Consider the following 25,598-nt stretch of genomic DNA (forward strand, 5'->3'; position numbering starts at 1 on the left):
GGTGATGTTTCAAGTATCTCACTCATCAACCTTCTGATTCCAACCAGTCTGAGGTCTACGTGCTTGTGGTCAGCATATGATCACCATTCTCCATCAGGTGGGGGTGGGTCTTAGTTTCTGCAGAACAACTCAAAGATATGCATCCGATTGTTATCTGTATCCCTTCAGGAAGAACTATGAGCCTGTGACTCTATTGTTCTAATCATTAACTGCTTGAGTCTGCTCTTTGGAACTGAGGGAAGGTCTGGGAGACTGAAGTTATTTTCTACAGACAAGAAATGGGGTACACAGAGGGGTTTTTTTACCTGGGGAGGCCCCATAGGGTCCTGCTTGCTTTCAATCCCCTCTTTTCTTTGCTATTCCTCAGTTCTGAGGGGAACAGGGATGGGACAAGAAAGGGAGTAAAGTTTTGAATAGAGAGATTAATCATAAACTCAGTGGAGGAAGTCAGTTTTAGGGGGACTTGGTTTCAGGCTGACTGGCTGTAGTGTGTTTCTGGTCAAGCAGAATATTTATAAGGACACGAAAATTATCCAGATTTTAATTTGCTGACGTGGCACTCTTGGCAGGACAGCTCTATCTTGGGCCTTGATGGTTATTGCAACAGAACTAAGGTTGCCTACATCAATATGACTTTACTATCATTTTCCAGGAAGATAAGGCTACAAACCAGCAAATTACTTCATTGCTTTGTGGAGGAGGAAAATTAATTTTCCTTCTACCTTTCTGAGTTATTGGCTGAGAACCCCCTGTAATAAAAGACAGATTAACATGAGAAAAAAATTTTTTTAATTACATAAACACATAGGGGAGCACCACAAAGATATGAGACTCAAAATGCAGCCAGACAATTGAGACTTATATGTCATCCTGAGCAAAGGCAAGGGATAGGGGAATGAGGCTTCAAAGGGGGAAAGGCCATTCCTGGAAAGGTGAGAGGAGCAAATATTTGGTAAACAAAAGTTATCCTGCCAAGCAGATAAGTCTCTCAGGTAAAAAGATTATCTCTGGTAATAGGTCTCTTCCTGATACAGACCCACCTTCTAATGTAAATTTCCTTTATAAATATAGATTTTCCTTACAAAAGTGTAACTCGACTGTGTTTTCAGAGCTTTTCCAGTGTCTGCAGTTTCTTAAAAATAATCAGCACAAAATAATCCTTATACCAAAGAAGCATATTAGAGGGGTGGGGGAGGGCACATTCTGCTACTCTTCAGCTTACTTCAGGGACTTCAAGAAAATTCATTCAGAAAAATAAGCTATTCAACCAGTCGCCTTCTTAGGACAATAGCTTGCTCATCTGGCAAGCTGCTTGCTGATGAAATAATCATTTATTCATCAAGAATCATATTCATCTCCACCTGTCTGTGACTACCAGTCTTAAACTATTTATATCATGAAGTTTTCCCAGTCCCAAAGAGATCCCTGACTTGAAAGACTAGGATTAAACCACAGGAGCCCAGACTTTAAACCCCTGTAAATATCCATCTCTGATCTCTTCCTTCAGAGACCCTATTAAGACTCTATCAAGGTGATACTCTCTCTAACAGAAAGGACATAATAATATAATAACAACAGTAGATAATGGCTCAGGTTTGCCTGATCACCAGGTTGTTCTGGTGGTTATCTATGTCTTTTGAGAGTTGGCAGTTGACATCCTTCAGGATCTGACATTCTGCCTTATGGGCAGGGGCTGTTTAAATGAATGGTAAATTATAAATAGAGATACCACTTGAGATAGTGCATCATGGGTTACAAAGCACTTCAACATACATCACTTGATTTAATCATCAAAAGAACTACTTGAGGTAGATATTTTTATGATGCTTCCTTTAATCCTTAACATTCTTTTATAGGTCAATAAACAAAAGCTCAGAGAGGGAGGCCAAATGATTTGGTAAAGATCAAATAGCAAGTAATCAAGATGGGACTTGATGTGTAGATGGCTGTATCATAAAAATTTTTTTCAAGTTGTTTGTGTTCAGTGCTCCCATATCATGTAATCTCTCTTTTGTCCCAATATCCTTGCCCAGTTTTCCACTTCCTGATATCTTCAAAGCACCTGTTCAAAATTTCCTCACAGTGATCTGCTATTTCTGCTTCTTTGACTCTTCTAATCATCTCTTCTCCAGGAAGCTTCCCAAACAGATCATGGTGTGACCTTCCATGGTTTGCAGTTAAAAAGTTAACAATTTCTTTGCTTTTTCATATTAATGTAGTTTATTTCTCCTAATCTATTTGAGGTCCTTATCTTCTAAAAGGCAGTCTTCCTAACTAAAAGGGCTGCTATAACTTCCTTGATGAAAGTAAATTCAGGCTTCCCAAGTATCTCAAATGAAAACAATCTCTATGTGAACAGGGGTTGCTGAGCCATCAACTGACCCTGAGATTCAGCTTCCTCTTGAATGTGCCACTACCATTATGACCTCAGGGGCCGCTGCTTCAGCTTTGTTGGATTATTCTCAGCCAGAGACACAGGAATTGGTTCTCTAGGTTGTGTTCTGCACAAGGGCTCCTGACAAACTGAGCTAGTGTTGGTAGAAATACAGCTCACATTCCCCTGGCCAGCCTTACCTGCCCAGAGAGTCCTTTTTCTAATTTGCAAAAAGGCAGCATGTAAATTAGTGAGGCTCACATGGCCTGAAACATTTGCCTAAGATTTAACTAAATGAAAATACTAGAGAAAGTAACTTGCTACTGAACAATCTAGTACATAAATGTATCTCCAACTTGCACTCTTCTCCAGAAAATCTTCCTCTTGATCTCTGGACCAGGATTCTCAACAAAGACCACATGCCCCTAAAACAGAACAGCATTTCAAACCCTTCTAAAGTCCTTGGGCAAGGAAAATGGGAATAATAAGGATATATTATAAAGACTCTGTGAGAAATATGGAGAGAGTTTTTAATACCATGCCTGGCACATAGTAAGTACTCAGAATTGGTAGCTGTTATTATGATTCAGTAGCCTTTGACTTCACTTTTCCTCTTTATCATGCCCAACTCCATATTCAAATTCATCAGTGAAAAGATGAGACTTTGAACACTAAACAGAATTTATATGCCTTTAACCTGACTCTTGACCTTGAATCTTAACACAAAGAAATAAACATATCTTTCTTCTAAGAAAATAAAACATGAATAATATTTATAAAATATTTATAGAATATTTATGAAAGAGCATTTTCACATATAATGTTGGAGTGTATATACTAAAAGTACTTACTAGACATGCATGTTATTCAAATGCCCATGTCATACCAAAACAAAATTTTAAGTGTGATAGATTTTTATTTTAAAAATAAAAGCTCTTATCTGTATAATGCTTCTTTTTATAACTGCCAGCTGTAATCCACCAAGAGTCAGGGTGCCTGGTCATTTACCAGGACAGAATTCAGACTCTCTTAGAAAATATGCCTGTCCCCTTTGACTTAGAGAAGGCAGGCAATCCTTCCAGACATGTCACCAGCCTAGGACTGATTTCATTCTCCTGCTTGGAAGGACTGATAGCATCTTGTGATTACATTTGCTTGTTAGTGCAGCCTTTTATAAAGAACTAAAGTGTTCCACGGAGTGTCATTTAGACTCAGTCAAGCTGGATTGATATAAAGTAGAATGTGTTAGAGATAAGAATGGAGTGGTATTTTTAGATCTTTTTAAATTTAAAAAGCTTTAAGCCACCATTAGCACATTCATTAAAGTAGCATTCAATTATGAGATGGGTTTTTATGCATATGTAATGTATCAAATTAAGCAGAAGAAAATAACTTTAAGACTTCTTATTTTAACTGGCTTTGCATTTTACAGGTTTTGGAAAAGTAATTCTTAACTTTTCAATTAATCTTTTTATTAAGGACTCCCTGTATGACTGGCAATTCACTGAATACTTTGAGAAAAACAGAGATTAGTCTAAAGTAGTGAAGACATCCTGTAGGGGGTCGCTGTTTTCTTATTCTACTTGGAAACAAGCCTGGACCCCTATCTTCTTCTGCATCCCTATTATCTATCATGCTGTAGATAAGGATCCCAAACCCAAAAGCCCAGGGAAACTAGACAGGTAAATAAACAAAGGGACATGTGCCTGAGATCGTAGTTGTTACTTAGTTCCAACCAATTGAAATTAAAGGCCAACCCAGTTTGACAAATCTGAATATTTATGGAAATTCTTTTCCATTTTAAAATGTTGGCAACTAATTCAAATTAAAAGAAAAAAGTATATTCTGTAGGTCTATGCTGTGTGGGCCACCAAGAAAGTAACTATGAGCCAGAATCAGGGCATAACCTACCAGGTGCAATCTGACTTAGAGTGAAATGAGATTAGAAGACAGAAATGTTAGAAACATTAAAAGATAACAGGCAGAGGGGGCTTCCCTGGTGGCACAGTGGTTAAGAATCTGCCTGCCAATGCAGGGGACACGGGTTCGAGCCCTGGTCTGGGAAGATCCCACATACCACGGAGCAACTGAACCCGTGAGCCACAACTACTGAGCCTGTGCTCCGCCATGGGAGAGGCCGTGACAGTGAGAGGCCCGCGCACCGCGATGAAGAGTAGCCCTCGCTCGCGGCAACTGGAGAAAGCCCTCGCACAGAAACGAAGACCCAACACAGCCAAAACTAAATAAATAAATTTATATATATATAAAAAAAGATAACAGGCAGAAAGAAAAAAAGTATCCTGAATTTTTTGGTTACAAATGACATAAAATTCAACTCCAATTGGCTTTTTAAAGGGGGACCTATTTATGATCTCACCTAAGTGAAAAATCCAGATGTAGGACTGGATTCAGGCAGGGCTGGATCTAGCAATTCAAATGATATAAGCATCGTTTCTCTCCAGTCCCTCCCTTATCCTTCCAAGGTGTCTGCTTCATCCTTCAGGGTTTACATGGTGACCTCAGTATATTCAGGCTTGTCCATTAGAGTTAAAAACGTAGCTACCATGTTCTAAACTTCACATCTTCACACTCTACCTACTAAGAGATGATAGGTTCTTTAGCTCCTGCAGAAGAGAGAGTAAATTTCTCCTTCCATAAAGGGCAAAGTGTGTCTCTTTGTATGTAACTACCTCCAGTGAGGTTGTGGGCCCTACCTTGGACCATAATGGCCAGGAGATGGAATCACCATTTAACTTAAGCCACTGAGAGTTTCAGGGGCTTCTCTGGAGCAACCCAACCCAATAATACATAGCTGAGAATAGCAAGGGTAGTTTCGCACCATTTTCTTCAGGGATTACTGCTATAGGGAAAGGGAAATAGAGTCACAAACAGTAATTATACACCAGATTAGGGGGAAACTATTAAAGAAACTGAAAGTAAAATACAAATTAGTAGGAAAAAAAGTAAGAAAAGATAGTGCCAATAAATGCAAAATCTTCAAGGTGAAAGGTGTGGGGATCAAAGGCAATTGCTACAGGGAAAAAACATGTAAGAACGGAGAATACTTACTCTAAAAGTGCTAGAAGAAAACATGGGATAATTTTTATTTTTATAATTTTAAAGTGAGAACTAGTTAACATACAAAATTCAGAAGCCATAAAGAAGCAAAATAAATTTGACTACATAAAACTACGTGTCTACAATAACACAATTTTATTAAAAATAAGGCAAGTAACAAGCTGGTAACATATTCGCAACTCATATAACACACAGAGAAATAATAGCCTTAATCTTTAAAGAATACTTACAAATCAAAAGGAAAAATAAACCCAATAGGAAACTGAGTAAGAGGGGGAAAAAATGACTTAAAATATAAAAAGATGCTTAACTTCAGTTATAATTAAAGAAATGTAAATCAAAAGAAGCAGATGTTATTTTTTTATATATTAGATCAGCAAAGATCAAAAAAGTTGGTGTTATACAATGTGGCAAAGCTGTGAGGAAACAGACCTCTTCACCCATCCTTGATGGGTGCAATCTTTTTAAAGGACAATTACCAGCATTGCTCAAAATTAAATTGTACTACCTTACTGTTACACAATTTAAATTCAAGGATCATATGTGTCAATGACTTTCAGTCAAGGAGCACCAAGAATGCACATGTAGTTGAACTGGTTGGATTTATGACTCATTATAGCAAAGCAGAATGCATACCACAGGGAGCCACGAGGTGCCTCAGTAAGAGGGTTCATTTCTAACTCTCTGTTATAGGATTTCACCTTTGATTGGATGCTTTTGGGGAGAGTCAAAGGAAGTGAGACTTTGAACTAGATTGGGTGCTGTCAGAAAGTCAGGACAAGTCTATGACTATCTCAATTAATCTTATCTAGAGGGAGGACAGACTAAAATGAGGCTAAAGTTATAATTAGTAAAGAAACAACAGCCAGTCTTATTAAGTGGAAGAGAGGCTGCTTGGTATTTTGTGGTGTTTGTACAGTGACCTTGTTTTTGTCTGTGCTTAGAGAAAATTATGAAGTGGTCTTGTTTAGACTAATTTTATCATGGTTTCAGAGTTACCTTGTTTGATGTTGGTGTTCCATGAAATTGTTTATGTCCAACAGGAGAATAATATGGTCCAGCTGTGAGTGCCACCCCAGCTTCAAACAACAGAAACCTATCTGTAAGTGATGTCAGAGCTTTCTTTTTCTTTCTAACTTAAAGCTATACTTTTACTTATACAAAGACATTTATGTATAAATATGTTCAATATAGCAATACTTATAGCAAAACATTCTAAATATTTACCAGCAGCAGAAAGGCTAAATCACTGATTATTATAGCTATATACTGGGTCACTATGCGGCTTTGAAAAATGATGTAAAAATGTGCTGATAGGAAGAATTCTAAAACATTGTTAGGTGATAAAAGCAAAGTATAAAATAACATTTGTTTCCGTTTATGTTGAAGGTCATTAGGGTTGTTTGGTAAATACTGTTTCATCCCCCTTCCAGGATAGGAATATATTTCCTGATCCTGTTGTGTTTAGACAGGGCTATGTTATTAGTTCTTGTAAATGAGTTATCAATAAGACATGAGCCACTTCCGAACTGTAACATTTAATTGTTCATCTAAGGTCCTCGGTAACTCTCTTCCTTTGTCATGGCTACTGACAACGATCCAGATGAAGGTCTGGATCCCAGAATAAGAAAACCATGAATCAGAGCCTCCAGTTGACCTGCAATAGAGACACAACATGAGAAAAAAATGCCTTTTGGTTAAGTCACTGAGATTTGGGGATGGTTAGTAACCACAGCATAGTCTAGTCTATTCTGGCTAATACAATATTAGACCAGAATTGGAGTGCTACAGTGAAAAAGGGGGGTGGCAATGGCTGTGGGATGAATTGGGAGATTGAGATTGACATATATACACTACTCTGTGTAAAATAGATAGCTAGTGGGAACCTGTTGTATAGCGCAGGGAGCTCACCTTCGTGCTCTGTGGTGACCTAGATGGGTGGGATGGGGAGGGGAGGGAGGTCCAAGAGGGAGGGGATATATGTATACATATAGCTGATTCACTTCATTGTACATCAGAAACTAACACAACATTATAAAGCAACTATACCCCAATTAAAAAAAAAAAAAGAATATGTGGTGTTGGGTTAGGGGTTGGGTGATGATCAGTGAGAAAACTTTGATCTGAGGCTGTAAGGAGGAGGATCCATATTATGCAATACCAAAACACATGGTAAAATTGTCACCAAAAAAAATTATAAAGCAGTTAATATACCTAGTAGAATTGAAGTCTTAGGGGAAGAAGTTGAAAGACAAAATGTTAGTAGCAAGTGTTAGTTTCCATTGACTGCATTTGGCAAAGTATTACAAGAAAGACATAAGCTCAGAATAGAATTAGCTATTTCATAAGCAGGAATACAGTTTCACTTTCAACAGGTAGTTTCAAACCATCTTTTGTTTCAGAAAAGTTCTCTGGATTTATATTTTCTAGTATTTTTTATCTTCCATTGCTTTAGTTTTTGTCCTCAGGATCCCCTTTTATATGTGTGTTTAGTCTTCTTTGCTTGTCATCTATAACTATCACTGTCTCTCAAATATTTTTTAACACCTTACTTCTTTTTCATTTTTCACCTTTTACTTTCTATTTCTCTTAAGGCATTCATTGTGTTTATTAATTCCTTCAGGTTTATTCTTCAATTCTGAAATGACTTTTTCATTTATTAATAATTTTCTATATTTGTGAGCTCAAATTGCAATTTTTTCTATTTCTTATTCTGTTCTCCAATTATCTAATTTCTAAAATTTTAGAATTAAGATTTCTGTTGTTTCATGGCTTTAACGTTTTCTTAAATCATTTCATCTTTGAAGAATTTGGTTACAGTTTTCATCTATTTTTGTGTTCAAATGATCCTGGCATGCCTTCATTGTCTGTAAGGATATTATTTTGCTCCTTATTTTCTTTCTTATTATAAAACTGTCTCTTTATAAAAATCCTTTTCTGTTGTGCTTTTCATTTGTTATGCATTTTTCTGTATTAGAAAGGGAGGAATCAAGATAGCTTTCCTAGAATCATAGCTCTAGATTTCCTTCTGTAATATTCAAAATGTGTTCAAAACCAAAAGTTGACATTTTCCTGAGATCTGCTAACTCTGGTTCCTTCTCCCCAATATTTTGTTGAACTTTTTCTTTTATTTTTTTCCTATTGAAGTTCTACTCTCAGTACTTTTTACTTGATGCAAGATTTGATACTGGAAGGGAATTTTAGCTGAACACTCTCGAAGGTTTATAAAGCCCAGATTTGTCCAGCACCATCATGCATACCATGGTCCCTTAGCTCACACTGTGAATTAAGGTCTGCAGTTCTCCCTCCCAGTTCCAGCTGCTAGCCTCGAATTTTCTTCATGAGTTTACCAGTGAGTACCTGCTGGTAATTTAGATACTTTTTAGCTCTGGAGCCATCAGAAATTTTTGTCTTCCTTCTGCTTTCTCTCACATCACTGTTGAAATGGTGTGAGTCTTCTTGGTGGTTGTGGTTGGTCTTTACCTGCTCATATTTGGGAGTTTATAGTTAACCTAGTGGTAGATGTTGTCCATGTGTTTTAGGTTTTGCTGTCCTAGTCTCTATACTTGTTTATATGATGAGATTTGGAGAAATTTAAAAATTCTGCCACCATCTTCCCAGAGTCCTCCACCTTGAATGTTTAAACACCTACCTTTTTGGTTTTATGCTTTAAAGTGTTTTTATTCTTTCTTAAATATATATTTTATCGTATTTTTATATGTTCATATATATGTGTATGTGGGTGTGTGTGTATCAGTGCAGTCATGTGACATGTTGAATGGAAAAAAGTGTAAATTCATGATATGCATTCCAGCTTTGTAACTATTGTAGGTGACCCAAATCTCATTTTAATTCTCTAGTATCCATATTTTGATCTCTAATCTACACGCACACATGTGCGTGCATGCACACACACACACACACACACACACACAATGAGGACTCCTTGAAAGGTAGATGATGCCAAATTTTAGGGCAGAAAAAAAAATCAGTATGGACCTGGACCATCTGTTTATTTGTACTAATTTCATAAATAAGGAAACTGAACTCCAAAGGTTGCTGCTAGACACAAGCATGCTTTAAAAATGTCAGCAGAAAAAAAAAAAAAAGTCAGCAGAAGTGCTGAAATAAAGGGAAGCAAACTACAGAGACCCTTACTAGTCAAATGTATACAGTTTGAGCATTAAAATAAGTTTAATGATAATAATTCTTGTGACAATTATAATAGTTAGCTAAACAGATTGAATCTAAGAAAGTCTAGAAGTTCCTAATAATACTCAAACAAGAAAAGTTTATAGACAATCACCAAAAGTTATCACATTATACAAGAAGAGTGTGTCTAATAGAATATGCTTCATATTTTATTGATCCAAATATATAAGGAATTGTTAACATACAAAAGTATTAACTAAGTATCTATCTATAAAGTTTAGGTATATACTTTCTTTGATCAAAAGAGTCCATAAGAAAGCCAAGTTATCTCAGCAAAAGTAGATTCAGTAACAAGAAAAGGAAAGCCTGATCAGCACATGTAATTAATCAGATTCAAAGGGTGTCCACAGCTAATCAGCTTCACTGGTCACATACAATAATCAAGTAAAGGGAGGGTTCAACAGAGTGTTCTAAAATGATAAATTAACCAAATGTACAAAAGAGTAAAGCTGACTAGGCAGACACAATCCCTCATCTCCTAGGAGCTGACAATTCTTGATGGTCCAACTAATTAAAATAAAATACTAATAAGAAATATATAAGATTTTAATAGTACTGACAAACCACACTAATATATCAACGTGACAAGGCAATGGATAGGATAAAACTTAGAAGAATTCCTTACCTCTTTGAAAGCTACCAAGTCTCAAAAAATTAAAACTTTTATAAACAAAGCAAAAAAATTAAAAGCCTCACAATGTAATGATTAGAATTTTATTAGAAAAAGGAATTTACTACAGATTAGCAGCCTAGAAATCACCTTAGACTGCTCAGCCAGAGCCATGTCTCAACCAAGAATTAAACTTTTCATAACTCGTAACAAAACCTGATTAGGCTGAAATGATACCATTTTCTTAAAGATCTGGTAAGATTATCAAAACCCCATGTACAGATCTTAATGGAAGCCTAGGAAGATAAGACAAAAAAATAATAAAAAGACAAAATAATATATTATATTATACTATACTATATATAATATATATAACTTTATTTCTGGTTTTAGAGTAAATGTGTTTATTAATTTGTAATCATTGTAGTAGTATGTTGTCTATTTTTAAAAGGTGTTTCAGACATTGAAAGTAACCTAAATATAGTGTTTGGAAGTATCTGATAAAAAATATTTAAAAGTTTGGGGAAATTTGCTAAATTCTTGAACTTTGTTTTATTAATTTCTGTAAGTAGTTTTTAGAGGAATTTAAAAACTGATTATTTACTATAATCATAAGATTAATAAATTAGATACTAATAAAGCCAAATATTAGTGATTGTTACTCTCTCACATAAAGGGCCATCATATAATAAAAACTATTGATAATATTCTAGTCAGGGGAAAGCAGAAATTTAAAAAGTAAATGAATAAGCAAGAAAATTTCAGGTAGTTGAAAGAAGCAAAGTAAGGGGATGCAACAGAGTGTTGGAGATGCATTACTATGGACTGGGGTCATGGAAGATCTCACTGAAGCTGTGATGTTTGGGGTGAGACCTAAATGATAAGAAAACACCAGTCCTGTAAAGATCTGGGGGCAGAGAGTTCTAGGCAAAAAACAGCAAGAACAAGTGTCCTAAAGCAAATGTCCTTTGCTGTATCCAAGACTTAGAATGAAGGCCAGCATGGCTGGAAAATGATGGGTGAATGTCAGAATGGTAGGAGAAAAGACCAGATCATGTAGGGCCTTGTGAGCCACAGTAAGAGGTGGGGATTTTATCCCCAGCACAGTGAGAAGTCATTGAAGGGTTGGCTACAAAGGAGTCAGGAACCAATTAACTGTTCCTATTTGGGGAATAGATTGTTGCGGAGCAAGAGGGGAGGATGGGAGGTCAGTTCTCTCTTTACCTGGATCCTAGTTCAAGTACTCCCTTGTCCCATGAAGCCTTCCCTGCTCACCTGAATGGAGATAACATCTCTCTTCTTTACACTTGGTAACACTGAGTCACTACTGTCTTATGACATTCATTATATTCAGTTTTGTATTTTAGGGAGCTGTTATGTTTCATCTCCCCTTGAAAATCTTAGGATATAAGTTCCTACAAGGTAGTGACTATACCCTGTGTATCTTTGCATTTGTAACAGAGCTTAACTTGGTGGCTAACACAAAATGGATATTATGTGAGGATGAAGAAGTAAGAATTTATTTTGCTTATGGCAATACATAGAATCAATTCAGCTACAGCCTATATAACTATTGAAGGAATTAAAAGGTAAATGACTGTTGGTTTCTACATTAACAAAGCTTGAAGAAGGTGGGGGAAAAATATGTCTCAACTTTTTATTCAGGGCCAAGTCAACATCTGTTCTGGATAAAATAGAGAAAATAGAACTGTTTTAAAAACTTAAGGGTTTAATTAATCTAGGTGGGAAAATGGGGTTGAAAACATTACTGTCAGTTTGACTGACAAAGTTCCTTTGGAAAAATATGAAGAAAGAAGCAAATAGCTTCTGTATTCTATATTGTTGGTGGAAAAAGAAATTCAGAAAGCACATCATACAGTATTAAAGGGACAGAATTTCATACATCAGAAGAGCATAAGCTGTACCGGGGAAGGCCAGGACTAAGGAGAGGTATTGGGGTCAGCACAGAATGGTGAGCACGGGTGAGAAGGAAGAAGACTTCAAAAGTGTGTGACACGAGGGCTACTAATCCATTAACGATGTTCTGAATAGAAGCAGAGGAAATGCATCATGTCTATAAAACCACTAAGTTATAAACTTCTTTACTTACCTGGGGAGAACTCTGTGAAGTTGGAAAAACAGTTTTAGGGGAAAAAAAAGGAATGTTAGTTATCATCTACCTAAGCTTTGTATTTTGTAAGTGAGGAAATTGCATTGTAGAAATATGAAACAGCACACTGAGGTCACACAACTAAGTAACAGAAACACTGAAATGTGAACCCAGATTTCCTAATTCCAGGTCTTTGCTCTTGCCAGTATACTCTGCAAATTGGGTGGCTACAATCCATTTCCCCTTATTTTTGTCATAGCACTTTAAATTTTTTTTGGGGGGTGGTTAGAGGGGATTCATTCTTGCCCTTGTCTGTCATCTTCAGGGACTGTTGGTCAAGTTGTCCCCCAGCTGGGGCTTGAGTATATGACCAAATGCTGACAAATCAGACTCATTCTCTGGGACTTTGAATCCTGAACACGCTGATTCTAGGACAGGAAAACTGATGGAGCTGAATCATCGCAGAGGTGGCAAGCTGACAAGCCTGTCAGTTAAATTCAGCTACTTGGATCCCTAGAGCCACTTCATTTTTGCTCCTAGTGAGCCTGGTTCTTTCACTTTTCCTTCTGTTTTCAAATTATCCCACGTTATTCGCATTTATTTATTTTTTATTATATTGTTAAAGCTTTTGCTTAGCATAGCAGAGTCCATTTCTTTTCCTTACAACCCAGAAGCTCTAATTACTACTCTGCTTCTAGGAATATTAACATGTCAGGACATGAGATGAGAAATTAAAGAAACAGTGAAAAAGGAGAGGAAATGACCGAACTGAAGTTTTACAAATAAGACTGAAAGAGAATTTCAGATTAGGGTGTACATGTATTCATTCGTGTAGATTTAATATAGTTTTATTAAATATCTAATCTGTGTCTGGCAGCGGTGAGATAACAACCTGTGGGTATCCAAATGAATGGAAAGAAAAAGATCCCACAACACGTCAGGGACTCAGTATGTGAGCTGGACAGCCAGGTGCAAAGAAAGTGGGACCCACGAGTGAGGACTAATAGACTGGGGTTGGGAGCAGTCAGAACAGGATCTACAAGAGGACTGAGCTACTTGCATCCCCAGACACACCTCATTCTTACTCCTGAGCCTGGTTCTTTCACTCTGCCTTTGATTCTGGAAATTCTGAAATTGATTTCTGCATCTGAGTTCATAAGCAGCACTAAGAACAGAAGGCACAGAGATTCCTTTACTGTCTTTCCATCTCTTACCTGGGCCTTGAAGCTCTATTAAAATGTCACTGGAAAGAATGATCCAAGAGATGTGACTGGAATTCTTGCCTGATGTTACATGCAGTACCCCCGAGCCAGACAGTTAAACTTTCTAGGCCTCAGTTTCCTCTTCTATGCAATGAAGAAACAACACCCATTCTGTTTACCTCCTGAGTTGTGAGAAATACATGAGAAAAGGGATGCAATGGTTTAGTAAATTGAGAAAAAAGACCAAGAGAAAAATGTTACTTTCCCTTCAGCATCGTTTCCAGCCTTTGTTATGAACAACCATTTCTCTCTCAGCCATGGCAGAGCGAGAAGCTTTAATAAAACAGTTAGCTAAAGAAAAGGAGATTGAGATTGTGTTGCCGGCTTCAAAGGCCAGCCTTCTGGTTATGTAGCTCCTAGAAACAAGGACAGAACAGAGGCTCTGAGAAGAGTTTTGACAAAAATTAAAGTGCAAGAAAGGTATACCATGACTGAGAAATTGCCAGAGTATTCATTCAGAAAATATATGTATTTCCATGAGAAATCATTAGTTTGAGGATGAGAACATATCTTTTATTTCTGAATCTCATGTCTCTAGCTTATGTTTATCACAAGTAAATATTCACTGAGTAAATGAATGAACAAAAGTTACTCTGGCCTTGACCCAAATGCATATACTTGCCCACTGTGATACTCCTATCTCTTAAAATAGTGACATTAATGTGCTGTTCAGAATGGCAAACTAGTTACAAAGGTTTGCCTACTATCCCTCTGGAGTTTTGTAATTTTACATCACTAAAGTAAAATTATAGAAATACAGAATGAGAGAACAAGACTGGGAATAAACTAATAACAGTAAAGGTAAGGGACCAACACTTTATTAGGAAGTTCAATTCCATGAAAGCAAGAATGAGGGAAAGAGAAGTAAGTAGGGAAGGAGGAAAAGGAGGAAAGTTGGGAAGGAGGAGTCGAAAATTAAAGTGGTACATCTCGGAGCTGGCCAAACGTTTTTAAATTAGGCAACTAATTTCTTGGCTTCAGAGAGATCTTCAGAGAGGCCATGTGATCTACTATGTCCCAGAACAGTCCATAGTCAGGGAAGAAGAGAGAATTATTCTGCTAGCTTCTTTGTGTCTCAGGTCTCCCTGTTCAAGCCCTCCCTACATCATAGCACCTCAAGATTGTGTTACCCACCTCTCTGGGAAGGTTCTGGAACACCTATAGGCTCAGTAAAGCTACTTGGTCAGGTTCTTCTTGCCAGCACCGGCACCATGGTTGGGCCTCTTTATACTGTAGTTGTAGCAGCAACTGCAGCAGAGACCTGGCTCTATGACTGTGGGAATGGATTGAGCCATTGGTAGGGGTGATAAGGACAAGAGGCCAAGCAGATAACTAAGGCACACAGGGAGAACAGAGTGGCCGCGTGGATCTGAAGGAGTACTTACACTGAGTCCAGTATAACTCCCAAACTCCTTTTTCAGGAATTTACGTTAGCCCAGCAAAACAAGGGAATAAATGTGAGAGGCAGGAAATAGAGAAGCAAAACTGAGGATTAATGAAAGAAAGAATGACAGCTACGGAGCAAGGCTGGAGAGCAAACAATGCATAGTGGAGCCGAAAAATGGAGGCCTTTCTATGAAAGATCTTCATAAAAATATGTTTAAGATATGATAAAATCAAATTGTTCAAGAAAAAAAGAAAGGCAATTAGAAATTCCAGAGAGCAAAACCAAATCAAACAGCAAATTCCAATAACTGATTGGAGAGCTAGATGTACATTCTAATAACCTTGAAAATCTAAAAGTGAAAAGTATAAGTGTTAGAAGTTAAGCTAAGGTAAAGATTTGAAGAGATGAAAGAAAAGCTAGTGATACTCATCTTCACCTTACAAACTAGGGATTTGAGATGTTGGTGATCAAAAAAATGAGATGAATGAACATTAAGTAGAATTATTTCAAGTGACTTTAAAACATAGTAATTTGACTGTACATTCCTAGCAGGATTTAGTCTAAGAACAAAAGAAAATCATGAAAAAGCATTGAACAGCATTATGTAATGATATTTTAAACTACTAATTATATGTTGAAGAGTAGAGAAAATAAATAATTGTGCTAATGTCTTTAGGAACCAAGGTTTGTAAAATAAGAAAGAGAAATACAAAATCAATGAAATTAACTAAAAGCCAGGTAATGTTTTTATTGGAATGTCAGTACGCCTTATTTATTTTTATCTTGTTAAAAATAACAAAATATAACAGCTTATTTCATACCTTTCTATGTCGAAAAGGCCTAGAAACAGTGACAATCTATAAAAGAACAACTGCAGTGCCCAGATTTTGGTCTCTAAATATCATCTCTCTAAAAAGATCCAGGGATCCTTTTAAACTGGTTCCATGTCTATGACAGGAAATATACAAGATGATCCTGAGATATCTTGTTGGACTAAAAGCAAGGAAACTATCCACGACTACAGGAGTCATGTCAAAAGGTCTCAGGAGCCAACTTGAAGAAGTTCTCACTGGTATAAAATGGAAAATTTGGCATCGAAAAGAGTAATGATCACACTGTTTAAAACAGATCACATATGTAAAAAAATCCATGAATTCTTCATGATACTAAAAACAAAAAAAGGCAACCTCATTGGTTTGCTAGAGCACCACCTTATTATTCTGAAAGTTGGTAAATAAAGGAAATAAATCAAGCACTTATCCTGCCTTTCCTATACAAACCATGTTTCAAGGTAACAAATAGTTAATGTGGAAAAATTCTTTACAGTAGAACAGATAATTCAGAAGACATAGGAAAATTAAGAAAGTCAACATTTTATAATCCTTAGTGAAATAACAGATCTGGTCAAAGATCATCAGTGGCTGCTAAACCCATTAGGTAAATGTTGACAGGGAACTTTATGATGGATGGAGTAGACTGACATTCCCTGGACCCACTAATTAATCTTCTCATCACTCAAAGAGGAGCCACCAGATCTGACGCCTCTTATTCTAATATGATATTGTAGGATGTACACAGCACCATCCATGAAATATTATTGCAAAAAAAGTTTTAATATGAATTTAATTAAGCCTGTAGGTCTAACTACCAGTTTTGTAGAAAGCATTTTAAAAACTACTTATTAACAACATTATGACCTTACACACCCAATTCAGCTATTCCACGTTTCTGTTTTCTCTTTCTTCGTGTGAGGAAAAACTGCTAGTTTGAACTACCATGGAAACTATATAATTATTATTCTCAAGGATTACAAATACTTTGTTCTTGAAGTCCAAAGTGATCTCAAGAAGGGTATCTGACCTTCATTCATTTACTTATTCAACCAAGATTTATTGGCCATCTTCTCCAGGCCCAGCGCTGCACTAAGTGCTGTTGATTCAGAAATACACATTAGAGTCTCTGTCCTGGATTTGCTCACAATTCCCTCAAAATCTAGGACTCCATTTTTAGAGATAAATTAACTGAGCAGAGATATTTGGAAAGGAGTAATGGAGAGAGCTCTGACCTAGTTATCTAAATATCATAGTTGGTAAAGTAGACATTGGACATGAACCAGGGCCATATTAATGAGAACGTTAAGAGTTTTAATTTTGGAAATTGAAACATATGTTTTTGTGCTGCATCATAACATGGCTTATTCTCAATTTGTTCATGGCTCCTTTGAAAGTCAAGTTTATATAGAATTGCTGGAATTAAAAGAAAAATCAGAAAGTCTTTAGCATTTAAACATGAACTGTTTTAAATTGGTTGGCAGGTTATTTCACTTACAGATTTTTTGTTTTAAAGAAACTATTGCAGATAAAGGGTTTGGGGATGAAAGTCAACCAGAAGAGTAATAAATATTTTGTGTCATTAGTCAAAAATGAATTTCTAGGTGAGTCAGCTGATTCTTAAATTTTTAAAAAGAAGGATAATCGAATCTCTGGAATTATATTCTCAAATGACAGAATTCAACAAGGAATTTCCTGTAGTGGTTGCTTTCTTCATATCAAGCAAAGAGATTATATGCAGGTTTGTCATGTAATTGGAATAGTATGTCACCTTTGTAGAGGGACTTGAGTTGCATCATTCTGTCCAGTAAGCATTTTTCTATCATCTTGGCCGGGGAGAAAGCTCAGGAGAGTCCCTAGGCTTTGAAATAACTTTGAAAAAGAACTTTTTATATTTTACAGAATACATTTTTCAACAAATTAACTAGAGTTATGAGAGTTTGGAAAAATACGTCCTCTGAAATTCCTGGGGTTAGTGAGAGTTTAACTTGTTTTCAAAAAGAGTCTTTCTGTTTTATTGGCCCTCTGTGGGCAGCTTGAAAGACTACTTCTGCACTTAAACTTGTATCAAAGTGTCACTTTCAGAGGAAGAGACCAATGTAGCCATTTGAATCTGGCAAAAAGAACTCTTTAACTTGCACTGAGGACAGTGGCAAGAAGCTAGAATGTAGAGAAAACAATGAGGACACCAAGAAATGGACTTCCTGGAGGTACTCTGAGCAACTGTGTGAGAGATTCTTTCAAGAGAAAGCGCTAAACAGGGGATGTGAATATGGTAATATAGATTGAGATTATCTCCCAGCATCCCTGTTCTGGGAATTTCTTCTTATCTCAGTTCATCCCCTTGGCACTATCTTTGAGTACCTTGAATCTTAATACTTCTTGGTATCCATGTTTCTTACTACATACACAAAAACTCAGAGATAACTGGCCAATAGGGGAAAAGGAGGAATAGTGAAGCAGAGGCATAAAAGGATGAGAGAAAAGACATAGGAAATAGAGAGTCCTGAATATTGGCATGCTGGACAATGTTTAACAATCAGCTCCCTACTTAAAGAAAAAAAAAAAAAAGGACTAATTGTAGCATTGGCCAAATTCTATGGTATGAATTTTTCTACCATGGCTGATTTAAAACAACTACCAATGGGATGTTACCAAATGTGAGTTGGAAAGAGACTCCTAGTAGTACACCGTTATATAGTATTTCCAACATACAGATACAATAAATCTAAATAATTTCAGGAGCCTATATAATAGTAAAATACAAATAGATAATATTAAAATCAGTAAGAGTAAAAAAAAATTAGGAATTGGTGAGACCCGATTATTTAGTATCTAAATAATGCAGTTTACTTAACTGTAAGTTTGTTTAACTTAATTTTTAATAATGACTGTGTTTTACAACCAACTTACAAAATTCCTAAATTTAATAATTGACTCTGGTGAACTGGTAGGGCTGTTTCTGGTACTCCAGTGGTCCTGATGGTATATTCATGCCTGGTTTCAGGTGTCTTGTAAGTCCAGCAACCCCATTTTTGTCCCTGGCTTACCTGAGATAGCTCAGTGCCTTTATAATAAATCTCTCTCTCTCTGTTACACATAACTCACCTTGGATTTTGGCCATTTGTACCACAGATAGCTGTTTTACTAGGAATTGCATCTCACTACAATTTTAAAAGAGAGTAGGAAAAGGAAAATATATAAAAGAAGCCTCTAATAGTGCTTCCTTTTTGCTGATGCCTTGTGTAAAATATTGTGGTTAATATTTTGAAATAAACCAACTTCAGTTTCTTTTCCTCATGGTTTGTCATACGGATTATCATCCCACTATCCAGGCAGCCACAGTAGCTTTGCTTATGAATGCCCTCAGGGCCATTGAGAATATAACTGAGGAGAAGGCATGGTTCATCTTCAAGTTTCAAATTAGGCCTTTTAAAAAGTCCATGGTATAAGCAATAGTCTTGAAAGCAAGCCTTTCTATTATAGCAGCTAGGCTTTTTTGAGTGATAAGACGTTTTGATGATTTCCAAAGCCTGAGATCCTTGGAGTTCTCAGAGCACAATATTTATGCATAAATCAGAGAATGAGCAGGGAATCTGTGACAGTGTAAAAGCAATGTTCTATCTCAGAGAGATAGGGAAGTTAGGGTAATGGGTAATAAGGGAGAATTATTAAGGACATGGCTAGACTTTAGATTGTGGATCCCTGAAGGGTGCTCATATGTTCTACACTTCTGGAATGGGGTTGGGTGGGTAACAGCATAATGTAAACGGTGATAGAAACCCAGAACATATTTGAGAGGCTCCCAGAATATAAAAGACTACAGGTTTCTGCAAGGTACTGAGCAGTAAAGTAGAATGCCCAAGAGGGTGTACCAATGCCTGGGTCTAAAGGCAGTCTCATAGATTCCCCGAATCCCAAGGAGAAGAGAGGAAATGCTGAAAACTGTGGACTGGGAGAAGCCTAATAGTAGGGGGAAACGATGTACGATCAACGTTCAAATTAACCAGAGGCTACTGCAGCCCTGGGACTCTGGCAGTGAATGTTACAGAGACCAACTGCCGTTTCCAGACACATTGAATTGCCCCCAGCAGAGGCCAGGAAGAACAGAAGATGGTATTTGGATCAGAGGTAGCAATTTGCCAGTACTGGCATTACCCCTGGGAACTCATAGTGCTTCTACAGAGTACAGGAGAAAGAGAAAGGGACGAGAAACACAGTCTGAATTGGCTGAGTAACCTCGAGGTGACTGTATTTCACAGTGGAAGTGATGGAATTCTCCTGAATTGGTAAAATTTTATTATCTACCTTTAGTAGACACAGGCCTTGTGAAAAAAGTTACATTGTGTTGTACGTAGAGACACTTACTTTTACTTTTTCACACCTGAGAGTCTTCAAAAATAATTTTTATAAGTACTTCCCATTAAAAATTTCTGGTTCAGTTTAGGCTTAGGAATAGGGATCAGAAGATCTGAGGGGTTTTTATTCTTTTTTTTTTTTTAATTGAAGTATAGTTGATTTGTAATGTTGTGTTAGTTTCAGGTGTACAGCAAAGTGATTCAGTTATACATAAATATATATATTCGTTCTTTTTCAGATTCTTTTCCCTTATAGGTTATTACAAAATATTGAGTATAGTTCCCCGTGCTGCACAGTAGGTCCTTGTTGGTTATCTGTTTTATATATAGCAGTATGTATACGTTAAGATTTAGAGCTCAGGTATTCCTTGCCCCATTTTCTACCGTGAATTCTACCTAAGAAAAAAAGTGGAGTTCAAGAACAACCAAAGCACACCCTCAGTTTGTCTATGGGATTTACCAGTTGCTGTGAGGCTATATTCTATTCATATAAATATGTAGGACCCATAAATACTTGTTGGGGCAACAGTTTTCCCCATCCAGTTTTGATATTTCCATCAACATTTGAAGATTAGAGTAAGTCCAAAGTAAAATTTAGGATTTGTCCATTCTAAATATTTTATTCTGAATCCAGGATTCAGACTAAAATTTTGTTTTGCTTTATTTAAAATAATATGTTTTTTTTATATTACTATAATTTCATTTGCTTCACTTTCATATTTTCCTTTATTTAATTTTATATATTCAATCATTTTTATCATTTGTTTATTAACATCAGCATTTGTAACCAAGATATATTTTTTGCTTTAAAGCTAAAGACTGTACTGAATCTCTGTTAAGCTCTCAGTTGTTAAAGCCAAATCTCTAAAACATTTCATTTTACAAATACTTAAATATCCCATTTCACAACTTCTATTAAATGCATAAATGAGGTTTTTGCAGTCTTGGCACCAAACACTGTCCATTGAAGTAAAAATATTCTTCCAATTTTCATTATTTTACTCCAAGGTCTTATGATATGTTATTTGATTCTCTACAAAGTTTATTTGATAAATGGGAGTAAATAAAAGTTTATCAAGAAAATATTTAAAGTGATTTACATCATCCAGTGACAATTGAATACAGTGACTAACACAGTGCTAAATTAAAACATCTGGAAATTTTTCTAAAATTTTGCCTGGAACTCTCAACTTTCTCCCTAACTTTCCTCTAACATCATCTGTACAAAATTCAATAAGATTTTTACGTCATTTTTCTCATTAAAACTGTTCTTCTCAGGTAATAAAATTAGGTTATTTTAGCTCTTGTTCTTTCTAGCTTTACAAGATCAACAAAAGTACTAAACTATATTTTAAATAATAAACTTCAGATTTTAAATAATTAAAACATTTTTATGTGAAACAGTTGAAGCTTCATTAATAATTTAAAATTTTGAAATTCCATTGTCTCAATATATGTTTTCTGAGCATGTATTGTTAATTTATATACATACATTATTCACTTAAGTATGGATTCAATATAAAGTTCTCCTATTATGAATTTCCTGGGGAAAAATTGTTGCAAAGATTAAATCCCACTGAAAATTATAGTCTAAAGACATAAATTTAGAAATCAAATTGTTCTATTAGTGAGGTAAATTTCCAAAGAAATTAAAGTACAAAACCTGTAAGTTAAAATCTAAGGGAATTAAAATTTAAAATTAAATGTACTTGTTCCTATGAATTAAAATTCAAGTAAATTAAAACTCAGGGTCAAAAAGTTAATAGGATACAGAATATTCTAACAGTTCTAGACCAAAAAATTTAGAAAATAAGGCAATCCCCAGGCTTGATGCAGTCTACCAAACCCAGGCTTTAGTGTTATCAAAGACCATAGCAGAAACTCAAGCACTCATGAGGAAAAAAAGGAGAGACAGAGAACTTCTTGTATGGTTCAACCTCACCAGGTGGGAATCAATCCAATGTCAGCCACACACAGTCTATGCCTAGGGTCCTTAAACTTAGTTGCAAGAAATTTCCCATCTAGAGATTAATTTTGGCAGTATGATTATACCGCAACTGGCAGGAAGTTCACCTATGCATATGATTTTCTCTCTCAGAGAGTGACATTTTTGACATCACTGCCTTTTGCAAGTTCAGAAATTTCTTATGGTGGTAGCCCCAGGTATCAGGTTTTAAACTGAGACCTTTCTGCATGTTTAATACTGCTTAATTTCCATTTACTCGTTGATCCTGGTGTTTCTGGTCCTCCAAAGCAGAATTGAATATAATATAAATTGTATCTACCCACAAAGACTCTATATCCAATATTTTCAGTCCTGCTACAGAAGCTTTTGACAATGCCTCTTGCTGTGGAATTGCTTAAGTCAAAGAAACCTGCCTCCTGGGAAGATTTCTCCTTCACCCTCCACATTTGTTTCAGCAGAAAAGTCATCCTCAACCTATTCAAATATTGAAGCTTCTCTTGAGTTTCCAGTATGTACCTCTTGGGTCTAGGGTAGGGTAGACTAATATCTCTGCTATGTGCTCCCAAGACATGGAAATTTCTCACATTTTTAATGTGCTGAACATGAACAACATTTCTCTTATTATTATATCTTTTTCTACCTCAATTGTCTCTCAGTTCTTTTCAGGAAGTTGAATCTGCTTTTGAAATAGATCCTTTTCTTCTCTAACCAATATAAAATTAGTACCCTTTACAAAATCTCAAGAGCTTAGTTTTTTTCACTATTACTCTGCTTTCTGGACAGACATTTATTTGTCTAACCATTTTTCATAAATTTGGTTCCGTGAGGATCTTTCATAATAAGAAATAGGAAATGAGTGAGCTCTGGTCCTGCCAAAGCAACTATTTTTCAGATAAGTCTTGGCCACCTCCGTGTCTGTGAATTGGATATTCTCACCCAGGAGGAATTCTCCCAACAGACCAACATCTGTCCAAAGCCTGACCTTGATCTCTTATTTTCTGGCTTGGCTTCCCTTGAATAATTTTGTTGCACCTTCTCTTGGAATCTCAATTACTTAAATTTCTTAATCTGGTTCCCCCAGGACACAGGCAATAGCTGTTGCTTCCCCACACAGAGTAAGAGTTTCATTTCACTTTGATCCTCTGTAATCCTTTGAATATTTTATGATGGTCCTCTGGTCTTCCTTTTGCAGACCAGTGCAATTTATTTTAACCATTTTGAACAGCTGTCACAATCTTTAAGGGGTAATTTCCAGAAAATTCTTACTGTAGATGCTAATTGTGATTTTAACAGGGTTTCCTTCTGTACTGTATTTTCCTAGATTTCTATCCCTTCTGGGGAAGTGTATTCCAGGAAGCTTTCTGAGAACTTGTCTCTCTTTCTTTGCTAGATTCTGTCATAACCCAGTACGGTTTTCAGTTAAGCAGTAAGTCAAATATGAGCCCCAATCACATTTTCAGAATGGTTAGAAGCATATTTATCTCCCTTGTGCTTTTATCTCTTTCTGACTTAGCCTTCATCATTTTTCCATTCATATCTCTCTGCTTTAAAATTTCAACTTCCTCCTAAGGAAAGAGTAATTCTCCCTCTAGCTTAATTCTTGGTTCTTATCCTGCTGCTGCCTTTCTGATAATAAGACTGAAGGATGTTTTTTAAACTACTCTGGTTTCTCCTTGATTTCCTGAACAAAACGAGTTCCTAGAACCAGAATATTCCAGGCACAAGACTCTTAGTTACTTTAGTCATATTAGAAGGCTGGAACTCAGTATGGATACCAAGTACCCCTCTATGTGTGAGTTAACACTTTGTATCTCCAAAATCTAAAGACAAAGTCAGAAAACGTATCTTCAAGTCCAAAGCCAACCTGGTACCACATAATTGAAGAAACATTTGAGGGTCTGTAAACAAATGGCTTGAAGGCAAGGAGTTAGCCCATCAACCTGGGGCAAAAATCAGGTTTTATAGGTTCGAAGCTTTATGTAATTTTTAGGCCCCCTTTTAAGAAAAGAACACAAAAGTTTAGGCAAAATTAGATAAGAAAAATACATAGTCACTGAGAATGAGAAAAAAAATCACAGTATATAATCTTTTAAAATCTGAATAATGTCACCAAATCTAGAAAAATAGTATATTTTATTAATTGCTTAAAACATCTTGGTAATAATTTTCTCTGACATTTTTAGTGGCATGCTTTTTGATCGCCTCTTCTTACGATAATGATACATTCACAGAATTTTCTATAGAGAGTACAGAAAGATAATTCAGCCTATTCTTAGGTTGATTGAATTTTTTTTATTCTTTATAAGACCCATCAAATACTTTACTTCACACACAGGTATATTTAGTATTCATCATACTGCTACGGAGTTGTGGTCTACAAAGAGGAGTTCTGTTATATTATTTTCTACCGGAGTGCCATCAATATAAGAAAAACAATGATTACTAGGTATATTTACGAAATGTATTTCTGATGTTTGGGAACTTCCATTTTGGCCAGGGATTAATGAGAAAGGAATAACTGTATCTAATTTTCTATGTTTATAGGTGGAAGAGTAGTTCACATGTCAAGCCTTGTTTTTCTTCCTCCCCTCACATGTTTCTGTTCTGTCGTGATATGAACTTTGGGCCTGAACCTTTGTATATGATTGCTTAGTGAGTCAGGTCAGTGAGCACTGAAGAACTCCCAGAAGCTATTCCTACCCAGGGATTACAAGCAATAACTTCTTTGAAAGTGACTATGAACCACATAAATATATCTCACTAAATCCAATTCCAGTGTATCTCCAAATCAATTACCCTAAGTAAGACTCCAAAGCAGCCTGCAACAGTTTGTCAAAAGAAGCAGTCTCTAAGCAATTGCAGTGAAAATGTCTTATCAGATTCCATAAAAACAGTCATGTGAGCATATTGGAAGGGGCCCATGCAACTGAAGGGCCCTGAAACCAAAACTTAATTAGCTTCAGAATGAATCTGCCCCTCTCCTCTGCAGTTTCTTCCCGGGGTCCTAACTGGCAGTTGAAAGCACAGGAAAATGGCACAGAACCCAGGGCAGCATAGCTTTTCTCCCTACCCAGGTCTGGCCCAAATGACTTGAAGCTAGAAGAAATAGAACTCTTGTAACTCACAGAAAACTTAGCTGCTGTTTAAAGCCCTGGCTTACCCAATTTATCTAATAACGTAGTTAAATAGAAAATATTTCTTTGGCCTCTGTTATTCAAAAGTTATTCATCAAAACTCCGCCCAGGCCACACCATCTTAGGGAAGTCGATACCTGCATATTTCAAGGTTAAACCAAAGCAGCCTAAGACTTGAATGTGCTCTCCTAAGGCTGGCTTGGCTGAAATTAAAACTGCCTTTGCTGGTGGATAAGGCAAACAAGGCTCAGTGACAAGCCAAGGTGGGAGGAAAATC

General features: G+C 36.3%; 1 protein-coding gene across 1 annotated transcript in view; it reads left to right on the top strand.

The window, feature by feature from the left end:
• Positions 1–25,598, top strand: part of METTL25 (methyltransferase like 25) — a gene marked incomplete at its 5' end in the record, with an annotated part of 303,322 nt that overhangs the window by 165,993 nt on the left and 111,731 nt on the right. The window contains one exon of the transcript XR_014233388.1: positions 6,496–6,554. The remainder of the gene's footprint in view (positions 1–6,495; positions 6,555–25,598) is intronic.

Source organism: Balaenoptera borealis (assembly GCF_965194805.1).
Source record: "Balaenoptera borealis genome assembly, chromosome: 13".
NCBI lineage: Eukaryota > Metazoa > Chordata > Mammalia > Artiodactyla > Balaenopteridae > Balaenoptera > Balaenoptera borealis.